Below are 12,484 nucleotides of genomic sequence, written 5' to 3' on the forward strand. Positions count from 1 at the left end.
GAAACCTGGAAAAAAGGGAGTCTGTGGGGCTGCACGCGATAGAGATGTCAGGGAGGGTGGGGAACGGGAACAGGGGCCGTAATCTGCTGGACAAGGGGTCCTCTTGGTCTCAGGCTCCTCTATGAAACAGGAGATGAGGGTAAATGTAGAAGGGAGGGACCGGCGCTTCCGTGGGCGCACAAACCAAAACCTGCAGGTGTCAGAGTCCCAGTCTGCGCCAGCTCCGCAGGCCGTAGCCCGCGTCTCCTCGTCGCCCCCTGGTGGCGGGAGGATGGAGCATGTGTCCCTGAGCCGCGACCGCCCGAGTCCCCGCCAGCTTGCAACAGGATCGCTCAGTGTAGCCTGAGGCTCCTGGAAGCTGAGCCCGCGTGCTGTTAGAGGCTGCGTCTGTGTTTGGTCTTGAGGGTCCGGGCCAACCAGGGATCGATTTTCTCCCCACCTGACGTTTCTTGCCGCTGCTGCTGCTGCTGCTAAGTCGCTTCAGTCGTGTCCGACTCTATGCGACCCCATACTACCAGGCTTCCCTGTCCCTAGGATTCTCCAGGCAAGAATACTGGAGTGGGTTGCCATTTCCTTCTCCAATGCATGAAAGTGAAAAGTGAAAGTGAAGTCCCTCAGTCGTGTCCGACTCTTCGCGACCCCATGGACTGCAGCCTACCTACCAGGCTCCTCCGCCCATGGGATTTTCCAGGCAAGAGTATTGGAGTGGGGTGCCATTGCCTTCTCCGTGATGTTTCTTAACCCCACACAAATACTGTTTTAGCTGCTGCTCTTTAAAAATACAGCAGCAAACAAAATTCTGTAAAGCAATTATCCTTCAATTAAAAAAATTTTTTTAAGAAATATTTACCAAAAAAAAGAATACAGTTATCACACGATTCTTCTGCTTTGAACATTCTTGTGGCTACCCCATCGCTCTTGGGATAAGACCAAGCTTCCCACCATGGCCCAGATCTCCTGAGTGGTCGGGTCCTTACCTCTGGCCTCCCAGCACTTCGCTGCCCTGTTCTGAGCATCCCTGCTGCTCAAGCTCCCTTCTGCCTCAGGGATTCTGCTCCCACATTTCCCTCTGCCTGGACCACTGCCCTCTCTTCCACCCAGGTGACTTCAGTTAGCCGCTAGAGCCCCTCCTTCTAGCCTCCCAAAAGAAGGCTCCCTGAACCCGCACCAAACTAGGTCATTTGCTGTTCACACTTTTCAGGGCCCTGTGCTTCTCCACACGTCTTACAGTGGAATAGTTAATATTTAGTAGTTAGGAGTTGGCTCTCTGTTAAGAGGGACTTGGTGGCTTATTAATGGCTTTCTTGGTCCCAGCCGCACTGATAGCATCTTGGCACATAAATACTCGTTGCAGGATTTTGCTAACAAGCCACCTATGCTATGGTAATAAACTCCAGATCTCGGTGGCTTTAAACAACCAATGGTTTATTGCTTATTAAGGCTGCAGTTCATGGAGGACTGTCTGGAAGTTTTCTTTCTCCTTCAGGCTCTGTGTCCAGTGAGGGTGATCTTGGGGCCTATTCCCATCCTCCTTACTCAGGGACTCAGGTTTACTCAGCAGCCACCACGAGGGATGTCACAGGCTGCCCGAGGCATCAGGAAGGAAAGAAAAAAGTGGAAATTGCACACCAGCCCTTAAAGTTCCCACCTTGAATGACCCAGGTTGCATCTCTCATTTTATTGGTTAAGGTAAGTCACAGTGGCCACACCTACCTTTAAAGGAGTTCAGTTCAGTTCAGTTCAGTTCAGTCACTCAGTGGTGTCTGACTCTTTGCAACCCCATGAATCACAGGATGCCAGGTCTCCCTGTCCATCACCAATTCCCAGAGTCTACTCAGACTCATGTCCATTGAATCAGTGATGCCATCCAGCCATCTCACCCTCTGTCATCCCCTTCTCCTCCTGCCTCCAATCCCTACCATCATCAGGGTCTTTTCCAATGAGTCGACTCTTCGCATGAGGTGGTCAAAGTATTGGAGTTTCAGCTTCAGCATCAGTCCTTCCAATGAACACCCAGGACTGATCTTTAGAATGGACTCGTTGGATCTCCTGCAGTCCAAGGGACTCTCAAGAGTCTTCTCCAACGCCACTGTTCAAAATCAATTCTTTGGTGCTCAGCTTTCTTCACAGTCCAACTCTCACATCCATACATGACCACTGGACAAACCATAGCCTTGACTAGACGGACCTTTGTTGGCAAAGTAATGTCTCTGCTTTTCAACATGCTATCAACATGCTAACTTTCCTTCCAAGGAGTAAGCGTCTTTTAATTTCATGGCTGCAATCACCATCTGCAGTGATTTTGGAGCCCCCCAAAAATAAAGTCTGACACCACAATACCCAACATGCCCCAGAGGAAAACCAGAAATATTTGCTGGACAGCACTATTAGTAACTATTAGCACTAATAACTATTATATTAGTGCATTATTTTTGTAAGAAATAGAAAGGACTCAGAAAACAATTAAAATGGAAATAAAGCTGAGAGACAAGTGGTACTGGGTATCTGGTTAAAGAAATGTGTCCTCAAGATGCTGCATCTATACACCCAGGTTTTTTTTTTTTTTTAATATTTATTTATTAGGATGCACCAGGTCTTAGTTGCAGCAGACAGGATCTTTAGCTGTGGCATGCAGAAATTTTTTTTTTAGTTGTGGCATGTGGAACCTAGTTCCCTGACCAGGGATTGAACCCATGCCCTTGGTGGTGAAAACTTGGGAGTCCGAACCACTTGGGAGTCAACCACTTTTACTTGACATGACCTCTCCTGGTCACCCTCTCCTGGTTGTTACCAGTTCTCCATTGTCCCCATCGTTAAGGTGGAGCACCCACATTTCCCAGCACAGTGAGACTGTGCCTTTCTGGACATTGGATCATCCTTTCAGGCCAGGACATTAGACATGAGGCTCTGGGGATAGATTCATCCTTCATTTAAATAGCTCGAGGCATGGTTTAGTCACTGTGGGAAAGTTTGGCGGTTCCTCAAAAAGTTAAACATAGAATTCCCATATGATCCAGCAATTCCACTTCTAGGTGTATACCCAAAAGAACTGAAAGCAGGGGGCCAGACAGATACTTGCACACCCGTGTTCATAGCATTATTCACAAAAACCAAAAGATGGCAAGAATCTAAATGTCCATCAACAGATGAGTGGATCACAAAAAGTGGTCTATACCTACAATGGAATATTAGCCTGGAAAAGGAATGAAATTCTGATACATGCTACAATGTGGATGAATGTTGAAGACATTATACAAAGTGAAATAAGCCAGAGACAAAAGGACAGATAATCTAGATTCACTTCCATGAGTTATCTAGAATAGGTAAATTTATACTGACAGTTTTTCTTGGGCTCCAAAATCACTGCAGACTGCAGCCATGCACTTAAACGACACTTGCTCCTTGGAAGAAAAGTTATGACAAATTAGACAATATATTAAAAAGCAAAGACACTACTTTACCAACAAAGGTCCATCTAGTCAAAGCTATGGTTTTTCCAGTAGTCAAGTGTGGATGTGAGAGTCGGACCATAAAGAAATCTGAGTGCCAAAAAAATTGATAGTTTTGAATTGTGGTGCTGGAGAAGACTCTTGAGAGTGCCTTGGACTGCAAGGAGATCAAGCCAATCTAAAGGAAATCAATCCTGAATATTCATTGGAAGGACTGATGCTGAAGCTGAAGCTCCAATACTATGGTCCTCTGATTCGAAGAGCTGACTCATTGGAAAAGACCCTGATGCTGGGAAAGATTGAAGGCAGGAGGAGAAGGGGACAACAGAGGCTGAGGTGGTTGGATGGCATCACCGACTCAATGGACATGAGTTTAAGCAAGCTCCAGGAGATGGTGAAGGACAGGGAAGCCTGGTGTGCTGTGGCCCATGGGGTCACAAAGAGTCGAACACATCTGAGCGACTGAACAACAGCAACAATACTGACGGAAGGTCGAGTAGTGGTAACCAGGGGCTGAGGGGAGGGCAGAATGGGAAGCTGTTGTCTCGGGGGTATGGAGTTTCTGTTTGGGATGGTAAAGAACGGATAGTGGTGGTGGCTGTACAACACTGTGAGTGTATTTATTCATAAATTTATTTTGGCCACACTGCGTGGTGTCTCAGTTCACTGATTAAAGATCGAACCTGTGCCCCTTGTAGTGGAAGCATGGGGTTCTCACCATTGGACTGGCTGGGCATTCCCATGAGTGTATCTTATGCCACTAAAGTGTAGACTTAGCAGCAGTTAAAATGATACATGTATTTTACCACAATTTTTAAGAAAATGAAAGATTTTCCTTTTTTGTTGTAGCTCTCTGGTAGAGGTGGGAGGGGAAGGCATATGCAGGGCAGACCTCCCACAGAAGGCTTTCTGTCTCCAGCTGGGGGTGACAGGGGCAGGTATGATCCCCTCCAGGGCCGTGCCCTGGCCTGGCTCCCGCCCCCTGCACCGGCAGCAGGAGTGTTCGCGTTTCCCCTGCTGTAGAGAGAATAGTGCCTCTCTGTCCTCCCCCCGGGCTCACCCTCCAGGCCCCGAGCCACACCACCTGCCGCAGGCCCTCCCTCCCCTTGCTCTGTGGACGGCCTCCTCCAGGTATTTCAGCCCTGTGTTTTCTCTCCCTGCTTAGCCTGTGAAGTGAGGTAATGCTAAGCGAGGCAGAGACGCTGTGAATGAGAGGCCAGGCTTGCTGCAGTGTCAGCGCAAGGAGAGTGCAGGCTGAGGGCCACTGCCTCCACGGGAGAGGGGGCTCCCTCAGACTGCATCTTCTTGGGCTGCCTGGTCTCTGGCTTCCGGGGCACCAGTCGCCATCGTACTTGCCAGGAAAGGTCAGCAGGAGAGCTACAAACAGCACCGTCCATCCGTCTGGGTCCACCCTTTGACTGTGGGAACTGAACGGACAAGAATCACTTGATCTCTTCTCGGGCTCCCTGTGCCCTCCACCTTGACCTCTTCAGCAGCCTGTGGGCTTCTGTTCTGTAAGACTGTTGAGCTCAACAGCACTGCTGCAGTCAACCTCCAAGAACCTACCAAGGCGACAAAGGCAGCCTGTTGCTGGAGTACAGCCAGGCTGTGTGTGTGTGTGTGTGTGTGTGTGTGTGTATCTGTGTACCACCACCACATGGCATAGATGGAAATCACTGTCTAATCAGATCTGATGTGGAGTGTGAAGGTGTGGCTGCTTATTGACCTTGAGAATCAATTGAAAGACAATGGAAGGAGGGGAAAGAGTTACCATGGGGCAGTAGTGGGTTGAAGAATCTCTTTGCCCAGCTTTGTTTAAGTTCCCCGGCTGGTTTCAGCCTCTGGTCCAAATGAAGTGGCTTATTGACTAGTCCTTTCCTTGGATAATGAGTCTGGCTTACCACGGTGCCCCGTCAGAGCCATCAGGTGTGGTAGAAGTCTGGCTGTCCTCCCCACTGCCCCAGGTCTTTGCCTCTTCCCCAGATCCCTCTACTCACTGGTCCTACTGGAGGGTCCCGGTGTCTCCCAAGAGCCCCTACGTTGACCTCAGTCCCTTGCAGGCTCCATGGATGAACAAGAGATGCCAAAATGCCTGTCCAGTCTCTCCATGGGACTTGCCACCATCCCTGCTGGGGTCAGCCTCGCCCAGAATGGTCTCCAGCTGCTATCAGATACAGAAAACTCTTTTGGGCATTAACTGCTTGTTATGGACTGACTGTGTCCCCTGCCCCCCAGTTCATATGTTGAAGCCCTAATCCCCAACGTATTTGGATATGGGAACTTTGCAAAGTAATTAGGGTTAAGTGAGTTCATGAAGGTGAGGTCCTGGTACAATAAGATTGGTATCCTTATAAGAAGAGACACCAGGGAATTCCCTGGCAGTCCACTGATTAGGACTTTGCCAGGGCCAGGGCTAAATCCTTGGTCAGGGAACTAAGAGCCTACAAGCTGCATGGGGTGGCCAAAAAAAAAAAAAAAACAGAGACATCAGAAAACAGTATGGAGACTCCTCAAAAAATTAATAATAGAGCTATCCTACAATCCAGCGAGCCCACTGCCCTTTCTGGCACCTTTGTCTTGGACTTCCCAGCCTCCAGAACTGGGAGAAATAAAGTTCTGTTGTTTAAACCACCCATTTGTTTATTTATTGGCTGCATTGCACAGTACGTGGGATCTTAGCTCCCTGACCAGGGATAAAACTCGTGTCCCCTGTGTTAGAAGGAGGAGGCTTAACCACTGGACCACCAGGGAAGTCCCCAAAGCACCATTTTCTTATGGCCCCCAAGCAGGCTAATACACTGCTCAATCTCCAACCCAGAAGACTCTAAGGACACTGCCTTTTAAAAATTGTATTAACATTATTGTAACAGCATTACATTAATTACAAGGGAAGAAAAATTAGTAACCTGATTCTCCCATACTGATATAGCAGTTTAGATTCAACCAAAACTATTGATTAGCTCATGTGTGTTAGGCACCAGCTAGGTATTGGGGATACCAAGATGAATCAGGCTTGACCTCTATTCTTTTTGCATATTTTTCCCTGTGTTTCCAGGCCCTTTGCAGAGTCAATTCATTGTTTACACAATTTTAATTACAGAATATATTTTATTAAATATATTAAAATATTTTAATTTTTAAATATATTAAAAACATTTTATATTCTGCTTTTCACTAACCATAAACATTTAAAAAAGATAAAACATTGCCATAGCCTTAGGTGAAGGTTAATTTTCAGCAGCTGAACTTAGTATATGTGTTAAATTACAAAATTTTAACTGGTGGTTTCATCTTCATAGCTGTCTGTTAATGGCTGTGTGATATTATGTTTCACTGATGCACTGTAATTTACCTGAAGATCCAGTATAGTGGGACACTGATGTTGCTTCCAGCTTTTGCTATGATATATAATGCTGAATGAATGCCTTTTTGTGTCTAGGTTCATTTTAAATAATTTTCTTAGACTAGGTTCCAATGAATGAGCGTATTGGGTCAAAAGTTGAAATCCTTTTATGGAGCCCCTTGGTGTTTTAGGGACCAGCTTGTTTCCCAGAGGACCAGGAACTGATACACGGGGCAATGAATTCTGCCAGGGCAGGAGTGGCAAAGTGGTAAGGCAGAAAAGCCACAACACAGGGAATGACCAGTTTCTGCAGGGTCTCCATGCTGCCATCTGCTGCTGAGTTTGCACAGATGAACAGCGGGCCTTGGTTTGAGGATGTCTTTGTAGCGCAGGTTTCCTTGGCTTGGTGAGCAAGTGCATGGGGTAGTGGAGCAAGACACTTGAAATCAAATTCCAGCTCCACTGGGTAGTTAGTGTGTGACTTGGGTCAAGCTGTCTAATATCTGTGGCTCTGTTTTCTCGTTCATAAAATGAAAGATTAAAAACAATTTACATAAAAATGGGTCTTAGTTGTGACAATACACAAAAGACCTAGAAGGACAAACAGTAAGCTGCCTGTGGTTCTGAATGACTGTGGTTTTTGCTTCTTGTGTTTTTTGATTTCCTATTATGCACATGTTAACTTCTAAGAAATAACTGTTATTTTAAAAACCTTAAAAACAATGTACGTCATAGTGTATTATGAAGATTAAATGAGATAATAATACATGTCACGTGTTTCGCCATGTGCCCAGCACGTGGTAAGCACGCGATACATGTTAGTGATGGGAATAGGACTAATTAAAGGATGTGTCACAGCCTGCTGTTCAGACTGTGGGGCTGCTGTTTGCCTTCAGGTTTGTTCCCACACACAGATCCTCTGAAATGACTTAAAATTCTCAGCTGAAGCTTAATTCCATCAGAATGGAAAGCTTATAAGTCAAGTCAATTAACAGATAGGACTGTGCAGAGAGTTCTGAAGATTCAAGAGTTATGTCCTTGAACTCAGAGGGCTTACATTTTCCAAACATTCCACTAGGAAAGAAAGGATAAACGCACAGACCTTGGGTCTGAACTAGCCCCTGAAATAGCACTGCCTGGTCACCCGTGGGTCTCTGGGTCAGGCTGGAGGAGTAGAGTGAAGCGTGGCTCGGGGCATGAGCACAGTTGTGGGGCAGGAGTGACAAATTTGTCTTCAAGGCTGAGGGTTGGAACATGCATTTGAAACTAATCTACTTACCAAAGAGTGACAGTGAATAGAGCAACTGCATTAAAAAAAAATACACCTTTTCTTTAAAATACAATTCAGAGGACAAATAAAGTGACCCTCTAGTGGTTTCTAGGATCTGCTGACTGAGGACCACATCCTTCCATTGGTCAACTATCTGAGCTCTGCTGAAGCTGTCCCTGTGGACGTGGGTTTTGCTTTTTACAAGTCACAAATAGAAGCACCACAAGACTGGCTGTGTTTGAAATCATTCCTGTTCTCATGGTAACTAATGGTCCATCAGCACTGAAATATATAAAAGGCCCCCGGGCAGCGTGAAGATGTTACTACGACAACTGGAATGTAGAGTATACATTTTTAAAGGAGTGTGGGAGGGTACAATCTCACTTCACGTTCTTCAAGAAAGCCTGGGTAGGATGAGTCAGGCATTTCAGAAAGCAGGGGTTCCCTGGGACCCCAAGTCTGAGTTTGCTCCATAACAGCTGGGAGATGGGAGACGAGAGAGGGTCGACTTCAGGATTCTGTGAAACCACCTCAGAGAAACACGGCTCTCTCATCAGAAATCCCACAAAGATATCCTTGTGTTGGGGAACAGGCAGGATTAAGGACTGTTAGAGACGAACTCTAGAGTTTCAGCCTTCTTGGAATTTGTTGAGAAAAGATAACCAGGGAAAAATCAGCTTACTTTTTTAAATGTCCATTCTTAAATAAATAAATAAATAAATGGCCCATTCTCCACAGTTTGGAATGTACAGGTGCTACCAGGAACTTGAAAAGGATGTGACATTTCCCTTTTCCTCTGAGAATGTGGCTTTATTTCTCATCCTGGGCCTAACAGAGCTGTACATGGGTCCTGCTCCTGTGTTCAGCGAACATGTGTGGCTTCAGTCTCTGGACCCAGCTGACGGGCGCCGGCCTCCTGTCTGTGGCAGAGCATCTCACAGTCTGTGTCCTGGGGCCTCAGAGTCTACTTGCAGCCTAAGCAATGAGGCTCACCCAGTCTGGCCAGGTCCCCGCTCAGCTGGAGTGACCTGGCTTTGCCTCAGTGTCTCCCTGCTGTTCCCTGAAATGTCTCCTTCGCACAGTCACTTCTGGTCTGGTCATCTCTGTACCACGTGTTGAGCGTCGCCCAGGCACTGGCCATAAGAAGGTCTGGGTGGAGCCAGGAAAGCTGCGTTTTGTTGCTGAAGTGGTCTCTGGGTGGTGGAACACACAGAGCCAGAAGCTAAAGCAGAGGAGCTTCTCTAACAGGATGCCTTGGACACAGAGGGGGGACGTAATTTACCCGTGGTCACACAGCAGTACCTAAGGACCAGGTCTAACTCAAGTCAGGTCTGTCTGATGCCAAAGCTCTAGTCCATCCCCTACTCCATCCTGTAGAACAGGGGGAAAGGCAGGTCTCCCCCAGCTCAGGCTAAATGCGAGGACCTGGCTGGGCACACCCTACTTTCACATCCCCGTCTTGGCTTGCGTGCTCTGCCCCATTGGCTGGGGAACTTGGAAAGGGTACAGTCCCTGCAAAGACGCACAGATGCTCTGGCATGTTCTGACGATCTGCTTCTTAAAAAAAAGTAATTTTGCGTTGGCCGTGCTGGGTCTTCATTGCTGCTTGGGCTGCTCTCTCGCTGTGGCGGGTGGGCGCCTCATTGTGTTGGTTCCTCTTGTTATGGAACGCGGGCTCCAGGGTGCGGGGTCTTCAGTAGATGCAGTGCGTGGGTTCAGTCATTGCCCTCGGTTCACAGGCTCTGGAGCACAGCCTTGACAGTTGTGGTGCATGGATTTAATTGCTCCGAGGCATGTGAGGTCTTCCCAGACCCGGGACCGAACGCGTATCTCCTGCACTGGCACACAGCCACCAGGGAAGCCGTTGCTTTTTTTTAAATATTTGTTTATTTGGCTTTGTCAGGTCTTAATTGAGACTTTCGGGATCTAGGTCCCTTACCAGGATTCGAATGCAGGCTGTCTCCTTTGGGAACTCAGTGTCTTAGACACTGGACCACCAGGGAAGGCCCTGACAATCTGCTGTTTATGTTCTGTGTTTTATAATGCTGTGACATCTTGGGGCCTTGTAGACCTGGGGTGGGATGGGGACTGCCCTTCCCAAGGTTAACAACATTCTAGAAACAGTGAACAGCTTGCCCGTGAGTGTGGCATGCCTCTCCTCTTGGGAACTGTGGGTAGCAAACTTTTATCAATGGCAGTCATCTCCTGATCTGTCAGCCTCACCACAACTGAGTAAAAGCAAAATCCTGGGTTCATTTTAAAATTGAGGGAAGAAGAGGGACACTTCATGGCAGCGCCATCTCTCCCACTCAGAGGAGAAAATTCATCCTCCTATGACCAGCCTCAGCCTCTCCTCTCTGGTCTTCCTCTGGTTCCTGCCTCCCCCACCCCCTGAAGCCCACAGGCCAGGTCTGGGTTTAGAGAAAAGCCAGGCTAGGCTCCGATCAGGACCAACCTTGACTTTATTTCCCCTATTTTCCTTTTTTCTCACACCAGCTCCTGCTGAATCTACCCCAGGCTCTGGGGCAAGTCGGGGGGCACACATTTGCCTCCAGAATGTTTTCTGGCCACAGGGTGTGAAAACCCCTCCGTGTGAAGTTGGTTCTCTTGATATTGCGTGTTTGGCAGGCTCGGTGTGAGGCAGCAGGAGAAGGGGTTGCCTGGGCAGGGACGAGGCCAGGGATATGGGAGGCTGTTTTGCTCCCATTGTTTTTCAGTCACCAAGTCGTGTCTGACTCTTCGCAACCCCATAGATGGCAGCATGCCAGGCCTCCCTGTCCCCCACCATCTCCTGGAGTTTGCCCGAATTCATCTCCATTGCATCGGTGACGCCATCCAATCATCTCTCATTACACACTGCCTTCTAAGCTCTCCAGGCCCTGGCAGAATGATCAGGCAGCTTTCTAACCCCGGGACACTCAGGCCCCAGTGACCTTAGAGGCTCTTGAGGACCATGCATGTGATATTTACATGAACAGCGTTGAGAAGAAGCCTTGGACACAGCAGCCTCTCTGTGCTTCTTCAGTGCAAGACTGATGGGCGGTTTACTCCCACACATCACACTCTACAAGAAGAACGTGGCAGAATAGGCAAAACTCCCCCAAAATGAAACTAGCGTTACTTTCCAGGATAAAAATTAAGAATTAAAAATGTGACTGAAGACACTGACCAACTAGAGAAAGCAAATAACACACGCATTTGCCATAAGGAGTGACTGAAAAGTTGGGGCCACCCACAGAGCGGTGGAGGTGGCCAGACCAGATGCTCAGGGAGGTGCCGGATGAGCCTGCCCCAGAATGTGCAAAACGCGTTTCTTCTCTTTTCTGGGCAGGTGCATCTGTTCCGTGTGGTCACATCCAGCTACAGGGGGCCCGGGAGAGCGAGTATCTGGGCTTGCAGCATCTGCACGGGCAGGCAGGCTCTGAAACCCCAAGGATAAGGAGTGGCCGGCCCAGCCCAGAGGAAAGGTTTTCAGGAGCCCAAGAGGAATGGCAGATGCCCACTAGAACCCACTTCTCTGACTGCTTGGCAGCAAGGTAATTCATTCTCCCAATTCTTACACTTCATTTTCAAAGAGTGAAAATGCTTTGCACAGACACAGTGACACTATCCCTTGTTTAATCAAGAGTGTGTGCATTCCTCCCATTCTTCAGAAAGGAAAGCAACCCAGAATCTTGCCAGTGCCCACTTCTGCCTCTGGACCAGGATTTTGGGGTGGGGCCACCGTCCACTACATCCTGGGATAGATCCTCTAACCCAGTGGTCTCAACCTTCTTCCACCCCAAGGCCTCTTTGTAAAGCATATACTTTGTAGCATTCCTTTTACTACCCTGAAAATGATATCCGGAAGTAAAATATCCTAACTATAACCAGAATTTTTAAGAATATACATATTTATGTATTCCTAACTGTGCAATAAAGGGAAAATAAAGCTATATTTTGTTAAAAAGAAAGTTGTTGTTGTTCAGTCACTAAGTCATGTCAGACTCTTCACGACCCCATGGACTGCAGCATGCCAGGCTTCCCTGTCCTTCACTATCTCCAAGTTTGCTCAAGCTCATGTCTGTTAGTTGATGATGCCGTCCAACTATCTCATTCTATCATCCCCTTCTCCTCCTGCCTTCAATCTTCCCTAGCATCAGGGTCTTTTCCAATGAGTCAGCTCTTAGCATCAGGTGGCCAAAGTACTGGAGCTTCAGCATCAGTCCTTCCAATGAATACTCAGTTGGTTTCCTTTAGGATTGACTGGTTGAACCTCCGTGCAGTCCAAGGGGCTCTCAAGGGTCTTCTCCAGCACCACAACTTGAAAGCATCAATTCTTTGGTGATCAGCCTTTATTATGGTCCAACTCTTATATCCTACATGACTACTGGAAAAGCCATAGCTTTGACTATATGAACTTTGACTATACAAAAAATAAAA

Source organism: Capricornis sumatraensis, chromosome 5 (assembly GCF_032405125.1).
Source record: "Capricornis sumatraensis isolate serow.1 chromosome 5, serow.2, whole genome shotgun sequence".
Taxonomy (NCBI): domain Eukaryota; kingdom Metazoa; phylum Chordata; class Mammalia; order Artiodactyla; family Bovidae; genus Capricornis; species Capricornis sumatraensis.